This window comes from Drosophila kikkawai, chromosome 3L (genome assembly GCF_030179895.1).
Source record: "Drosophila kikkawai strain 14028-0561.14 chromosome 3L, DkikHiC1v2, whole genome shotgun sequence".
Taxonomy (NCBI): domain Eukaryota; kingdom Metazoa; phylum Arthropoda; class Insecta; order Diptera; family Drosophilidae; genus Drosophila; species Drosophila kikkawai.
The window spans coordinates 12236717-12245158 of record NC_091730.1 but is presented as its reverse complement, the minus strand read 5'-3'; positions in this window follow the sequence as shown (position 1 = coordinate 12245158).

The following is an 8442-nucleotide window of genomic DNA, read 5'->3' as shown; positions in this document are numbered from 1 at the left end:
GGGAACTTACTTAGACGACCTTCAAGTTGCCGCTGGAGCATCATGATGACGATGACGACTTGGAAACTCTTTCGCCAGCACACACACACACACACACTTGGACTCCCCGTCTAGGCAACGGTGCGTATACGTATGATAAACCGCCAGCGAAACCCAACGTTGCGCATACGTCACGGTGTACAAAAGCAGCACAGGGAATGTGGATGCTGAAGGCAGCATCTGCATGAGATGAGACCGAAGGAGCAGGCGGGATGACTTCGCATCGAGTGCAAGTTGCGTGTCCTTATCGCTTGGCCTCCAACTTTAAAGCGCTCTCAAGTGCACTTAACTACAATAACACCACAGCAGCAGCAGCAACAGCAACAGTAACAGCAGCAGCATCAGCAACATCCCGGCTAGAGCCAAAACAGCAGTAAACAAGCCTCACATGTGGCGCTTTATTAAAGTTGATGCAACTTAAAATGCATTTAAGCCAGATCCCGAGCTCACAGCTCAAAGAACGTGGCCAACTTTTGCAATTGTGGGACTATCAAACAAAACTTTCTGCCAAAGCACAAAGCGCCGGGCAGCAGCAGAGGGGGGAAATAGTGGGTTTTGGTGGAGATTTTGAGCTGGGAGCAACAACCAAAGTGTCATCATGACCAGCAACCAGCAACAGCAACGGCAGCAACAACTACTGCACATGAGTTATTGCATTGTCGCCGGCGTCGTCATGGTTGCTCCTCTTCTCCTCCATCTTCAAAGCCGACGCCGCCCCTGCGTTTCGTCTAAACTCTGTTGGTGTTGTTGCTGTTGTTAGTGCCACAATAGTTGCTGTTGTTGCTTGGCTCCTTCCTATGGGGGAGGTGCTAGTGATGCTGCTGCTGCTGCTGTGGCCAGCGGTTCCTGTTGCTGCTGTTGTTGTTGTTGTTTCTGCTGCTCCTGCCGAGTTGGGTTTTGTCGCGACAGAAGGATTTAGTAAAGCTTAACGAGCAAGGCGAACAACAAAAAATTATTCGGGTAACTGCAACAACAACAACAACAATGACAACAATACCGAAAAAAGCAAGAACAGCAAAAAGGAAGGATGCAGGAAGGAAATCAAAGGAAGATCACGACTAATTGAGTACCCAGGGAATTGGGACTTGAACTGAGTTTGAAAGGTAAGAAAAGGATAAAATTGGTCACTTACTTTTTAGAATATTTATTTTCTATATATTTATATTTTCTATATTTTAAATTTTATATACTTTTTCTTATATCTTTGTTTAACTTTCCCAGAAACTACTTTCTGGGCATTCAAAGTCTTGGAAACTTTATTTAAATAAATTATTTAAGCTGAGACTTTGTGTCAGAGAAAACATAAGGATCTTGTTCTAAGAAAACCAGCAGATTTGGGCATTTCTGACCTAGTGAGGGTCTTTATTAGTACAACGTTTTGCAATTTTCAATGTGCTCCTAAATGATCCCCTTGTATACTTTTGACTTGCTTAAGTTATAGACTTAAGAAAACGGTAACAAGAAAGAATGCTAACTTTGGCCAGCCAAAGTTCGTATACCCTTGCAGGTAACTAAGCCAAAAATGCATTAATTTCGATTCGGAAAGCAGTTTTGTGTTAGTTTTTATTAATTTAAAACAACTGCATACCAAATTTAAAATTTTAAGAAAACAAAATTTTTGGCCATTTTTGCTCATTTTAATGATGTAACCCCTTATCAAATTTCGCAAAAATGGCAAAAATATCGATTTCTTCCGGACACGTCTAGAAAGATTCCCCTGTTGATGCTGATCAAGAATATATATGGTTTATGGGGTCGGAAATGATTCCTTGACTTAGAAAAATATTATTTTGTATTATAAAATCGGATTTTTTATATTAAAAAGCTGGAAGGAGCGAGCAGCTGGGATGACAGATCTCAACCCGATGGCAGTGGAGGACGGTGATCGGATCTTGGCTCCGGGCTAGTTAAAACCCTGCAGCAGGCGTAAATAATTAAAATATTTATAAATGAAATTTAAATATGTAAATATAATTGATGGAACACACAAATATGAATCAATAAAAGATGGTGAAATCAATGTGCAATTTTTTTGTGAAGGAGGCATTTATTTGGGATCGTTTGGGGAAAAATCTAATTATTTTGAAAGCAAAATCTAAATTTTTAAATTTGTTTTTTGAATTTTAAACATTTTTTTCGAATGTTTTACAATTCTTCTAAATTTTTAAAAAATTGTTCTATGTTCACGCCAGAAAGGCGTCCAATTTCGGGAGGCAGTGTCATCCCGAACGCTCTCCTTTTCTCTTCCTCTTCCTCCGGACTTCCAGTCCTAGAGCTTCCAATCCGCTCTCCCTAGCATTAGTTTCTTTTGTATAATCAGTACCAATTTACTTCTGCATAAATAAACATCCCGACGCACGTCGCGTAACACCCCGACAAGTCCTACGTGTTTTTCTTATCGAGTGCATTTCAGCTTAAAGCCGCCCCCTCCAACATTCTACATTTTAAAAAATTTTTTGAATTTTAAAAATTTTTTTCTGAATTTATAACATTTTTTAGATTTTTTATATTTATTTAAGAATTGTTTTAGAATTGAACAATTTTTTTTTTAATATTTTAACTGCCAAATTGGAATTTGAATTTAACTGCCAAATTTGAATTTGAATTTAACTGCCAAATTTAAATTTGAATTTAACGATCAGTTTCAGTGTGCCCAGGTGCAGTTGTAAAATAACACCTAAATTTGGATTCAAAAGGTTTGAGTCTTCGCTAACTTGCGCCGGCTCCTAAATGGTTTGGAACTTGGACATTTTATAACAGTTTATAACAGTTTTCAGTTGCTTGCTGCTGATTTCTGTTCGCCTGGTACCCCAATTTGGGAAACGGGCAATTTGCTTGGAAATGTTCGGAAATTTGGATGGGCTGCTGTAGGGATGTTGTTGTAAAAAGGTTGTTGTTGCCATAAGCTGTTGTTGTCGGCAACAAATAGGTATAAATGTATAAAATGAAATATAACAGTTTATACCAATTATTATTTTTGCCCAAATGTTTTTATAACAGTTTATACCAGTTTTTAGTTGCTTGCTGCTGGTTTCTGTTCGCCTGTTACCCCAGTTTGGAAAGCGGCCAATTTGAATGAAAAGTTTTGCTCACTTGCATCAGTGATGCTCATCTGCATCAGTGATGCTCATCTGCATCAGTGATGCTCATCTGCATCAGTGATGCTCATCTGCATCAGTGATGCTCATCTGCATCAGTGATGCTCATCCGCATCAGTGATGCTCATCTGCATCAGTGATGCTCTATTGGGACAAAATGCATCTCTCTAACTGCCAGTGATGCTCATCTAGCTATTTTGCATTATTGGGACAAAATGGCATCTCACTAACTACCAGTGATGCTCATCCAGCTATTTTGCCGTATTGGAACAAAATGACATCTCACTAACTGCCAGTGATGCTCATCTAGCTATTTTGCATTATTGGGACAAAATGAAATCTCACTAACTGCCAGTGATGCTCATCTAGCTATTTTGCATTATTGGGACAAAATGGAATCTCACTAACTGCCAGTGATGCTCATCTAGCTATTTTGCATTATTGGGACAAAATGGCATCTCTCTAACTACCAGTGATGCTCATCCAGCTATTTTGCCGTATTGGAACAAAATGGCATCTCACTAACTGCCAGTGATGCTCATCTAGCTATTTTGCATTATTGGGACAAAATGGCATCTCACTAACTGCCAGTGATGCTCATCTAGCTATTTTGCATTATTGGGACAAAATGGCATCTCACTAACTGCCAGTGATGCTCATCTAGCTATTTTGCATTATTGGGACAAAATGGCATCTCTCTAACTACCAGTGATGCTCATCTAGCTATTTTGCATTATTGGGACAAAATGGCATCTCTCTAACTACCAGTGATGCTCATCCAGCTATTTTGCCGTATTGGAACAAAATGGCATCTCACTAACTGCCAGTGATGCTCATCTAGCTATTTTGCATTATTGGGACAAAATGGCATCTCATTAACTGCCAGTGATGCTCATCTAGCTATTTTGCATTATTGGGACAAAATGGCATCTCACTAACTGCCAGTGATGCTCATCTAGCTATGCATTAATGGGACAAAATGGCATCTCACTAACTGCCAGTGATGCTCATCTAGCTATTTTGCATTATTGGGACAAAATGGCATCTCACTAACTGCCAGTGATGCTCATCTAGCTATTTTGCATTATTGGGACAAAATGGCATCTCACTAACTACCAGTGATGCTCATCCAGCTATTTTGCATTATTGGGACAAAATGGCATCTCTCTAACTACCAGTGATGCTCATCCAGCTATTTTGCCGTATTGGAACAAAATGGCATCTCACTAACTGCCAGTGATGCTCATCTAGCTATGCATTAATGGGACAAAATGGCATCTCACTAATTGCCAGTGATGCTCATCTAGCTATTTTGCATTATTGGGACAAAATGGCATCTTACTAACTGTCAGTGAGCTCATCTAGCTATTTTGCTTTGATGCTTCTTTCATCGCATCCTCCTCTCATAACTCAAAAATAACACATTTTTTAAGGTTTATTATTTATTTCAGATTTAAATAAATTAAAGATGAAAAGGTGAGGCATGTGGGAATGACGGAGGTCGTTCCCAGTGGTTTCGACTCGGTCTTGGTGGCACTTGGTCCACTTCTGCTCCTCCTCGTCCTGATCCTCCTTGCCAACGATCTCTGTCTCGCCTTCGGCACCCGCTTTCAGTTTCTGGCAGCTTGCTGCAATTAAATTTAAAAAAAGGGTGCGATTTATTTTGATAATTTTTCAGAAAACTAATTTCAGATTCATAACTCAGCCAAAGGCGCATGAAATTCAATTCGGAAAGCTGTTCTGAGTTGCCTTTTCTAAGCCAAACAAAACTGCATACTACGTTTAGGGTTCTTTTCAATTTCATTTTTTCTCAATTTTTTAGAATTTTAATGATGGTACCCCTTACATATTTTTGCAAAAATGGTGCGATTTATTTTTGGGCAAAATAACTAATTTTCAAAGGTTCATAACTCAGTCAAAAATGCATGAAATTCAATTCGAATAATTTCAATTATTTAACAAGAATGGCTCGATTCTTAGTGATCCAATTGCAATCTGCAAGGGACACAAACTTCGGCGTGTCGAAGTCAGCTTCCTTTCTTGTTTATATTGAAAAACTTCTTGATTTTTTTAAAATGAAAAATATCATAACTCTGCCAAAAGAGCATTAATTTTAAATCGGAAAACTGTTCTGTGCAAGATTTTCTACAGTTAATAAATCTGCATACTTCATTTAAAAATTTTGAAAATTCAATTTTTTATCAAAATCAAAAATTTTAATGTTGTAACCCCTTATTAAATTTCGCAAAAATGGCCAAAAAATCGATTTCTTCCTGACATATGTAGAAAGATTCCCCTGTTGGTGCTGATCAAGAATATATATACTTTATAGGGTCGGAAACGTCTCCTTCACTGCGTTGCAAACTTCTGACTGAAATTATAATACCCTGCAAGGGTATAACAAGCAATTTGAAAAAATTTATATAATAACCATAATCACCCCTAGTCTTATATACCCACCCTTCCCCCCTTATTACTGGATACCAAAGGAGCAGCGGGCGAAATGCAAATGTTAGAGTTCGTGTGCTCTTGGCTTAGCCTTCAAAAAGTACGGACACACATTGACTCTCGTCTCGTGCTAAATCTCCTTACCACCTCCCCCTACTAACCCATCTCCCAGATGCAGATACTTTTTGTCTCGCGCTATTTGTTTGCACTTCAAAAGGATTTTAATCAAAGTTTTTCAAGTGCCACCAAGATGCACTCTATTGCCGGAGCCGGCTGTCTTCCCAAAAGTTGCTGGAAATTCAACAGCAGCAGCAGTGAGAGATTTATCTGGCATCATTCACAGTGATTTAATTATCGTTTGGCTTGGCCCGGTTTTTGTTTCGACTAGCACATACAATTTATGATTGCTTTCGGAAATGGCCGGGGCCTTAGACACTCGGCGAGTGTCTCCAGCTAATTCCAATTACTCTGCGGACGCGCAAACTTTTCATTTCATTTAATCAGCGAATAGCAAACCGCAGCCGCAGCGGAAAACTTTTTATGTTCGGAACACACTTGCCACTGCACTTTGCTCTGTGGTTGACACTCTGTCCCAGCATCCGCATCCGGCCATGCCCATGTGTTCTGTGCCCCACTCGTAGCCACTTAACGAATTTTCCTGCGCCGTTTTTGAGTGGCCAAAAAAAAAAAGGTCAAAATGAAAAGGAAAAACAAATTTTAACGCCTCCCATGATTGACTGCCAGCTCGGAGCTGTCCACTGCAAGTGGTCCACTGGTCAGCAGAGAGCATGTCTCTGACACGAGGTGAGTGCTTAGGCTGGTGGACATTAGTTCTGGTGCCTGCTCTCGGCCTCTGGTTCCTGGTCCGAGACAAGTGTCCCGGCTGTCATTGGGGCTGTGACTTGACGATGATGCTGATGGAGTTTGCTCTCAACGATGACAGTTGGAAAAGGATACTGCCAGAAAGCCACGACTTTTGGCTGGAAAACCACACTTGAAAAATTTGGGAATTTCTTTTAAATTAATATATGAACAAGAACACAGCATTTCTGTTTTATTTTTTGCGATGTGTAATTCCTTCGCTTCATTGGCATCCGTTTCGGTTACTGGTTTTTAACCTCGCAAAAAACTTGTTAAATAATTGGCTTTTAGCATTTTAAGCGTTTATCCAGCCATAAAGAGCCCGACGAGCTCGGACCAGCTGAATTCCCATTTGCTCCGGTGTCCATTAAAAGGCAATTTATGCGAATGCCTGAAAGTATGTTTCGCTTTTTTTGTATACGCGGAAACAGATATCAGCTCGAGCGGATATGGCTAATTGTTGTTGTTATATGCCCTGTAAAATGGAGTTTATTAAATTGTAAAAAATGTTAAATAATAAGCCAAGGCATAGATATTAAACTGGAATAGATTAGGAACGAGGGTTTGCTGAATTAGTCTATATATTTTATATTAAACACATAATAAATCATAATCTAATTAACTATTATATATATTTTTATCAAGAGGTACTCCGAAATCTTTTCCCAAAATATATTTTATAAAATTTGTTGATTTTTTGATTAATCCAATACCCAAAAACATTGATAAACATTTGCCAAATGCAAATTCAATCGAAAAAAAGGTCAGCTTTTAGTGGGAGAAATGATTTCAATGTTTGTTGTTGATGATTGCCTCGTTTTTGTGAGTTTTTAACCCATTTCGATTGCCCCTTTTTGGCCCGAATATTGCCAGTTTCCCTGTTTCAACGCAAAACGTAATTAAAATAGTTCGACTATACGAATCAATAAACAAATTGATTATGCAAATTTACTGTTTATTTGCATTCGACTTGCCATTGTAATTGTCTGTCTGCGTGTATTTCGTTATCGGCATGCCATGTGTTAGACATTAATAGGTTTTGTTGTTGTTGGCTCTCCAACCCGGCTTTATTTTAGCCCAAAATTTATACACATTTAATGCTCAATCGAAGCGGAAGTAGAAAGTTTACAAAATAAAAAATATCTATATATGGATGCAACTGTTTGGTGTTGTTTTTGTTTGGCAAAAATCAACTGGCAAAGCGGAAACGGAAAGCGCATGTTTTCCATTACAGTTTTCAGGGTGCGAGGAGGAAGGCACAGCCAAGTATTGGCGTTTTTTGTAATTGAGTTATTTTTTGCAGTAATTTATAGAGCTCCACTGCTCTGCAACTGCCATAATGAAGTGTTGCACGGTACGTATGTATATATGGTATCCCCCTATATCTGTTCTCCTCACTGTCCCCCAGGCTGGCTTCACAAATGCATTTTTAATTAAACACGGAACAACAAACAAAACGTACATAACAATACGACAAAGTAAACAAATTAAAATCAAATTAGTGTTCAACAACAGTTTTTTTTCACGCACAGCTAAAAACAAAATAAAAAAAGTTCCTTGACAGGAAAAAATTGTATTAAAAAAAAGGCAAGAAGAGGGGTAACTTTAAACAATAGTCCAATTATAATATAAATATTTATAAATAAAGGTTATTTGAGGTGGTTTCTGCTTGATAAAACCCTGAAATTGTTCTTTATAAAGTTTTTTATATTGTTATATTGCTTAAAATATATATTATATTTCCTACAAGCAACCAGATCTTGCAGAAAACTGGCAATTTCTTGTCACAATTTCAGTTTCCTTCCTTTCGCGGGGATTCACATTTCTGGCAGACACAAGAAGTGCACATAAATAGTTATCGCATCGGGTTACCATCATTAAATTCCACAAGTCCCCCCTCCAAAGTCGCTGTTCCAGCAGCCCATTAAGGCGTTGCTCCTTGTGTGACTTGGAAATTCGCTTAAATTGCCTGAGGAAAGTCATGAAGACAGATGCC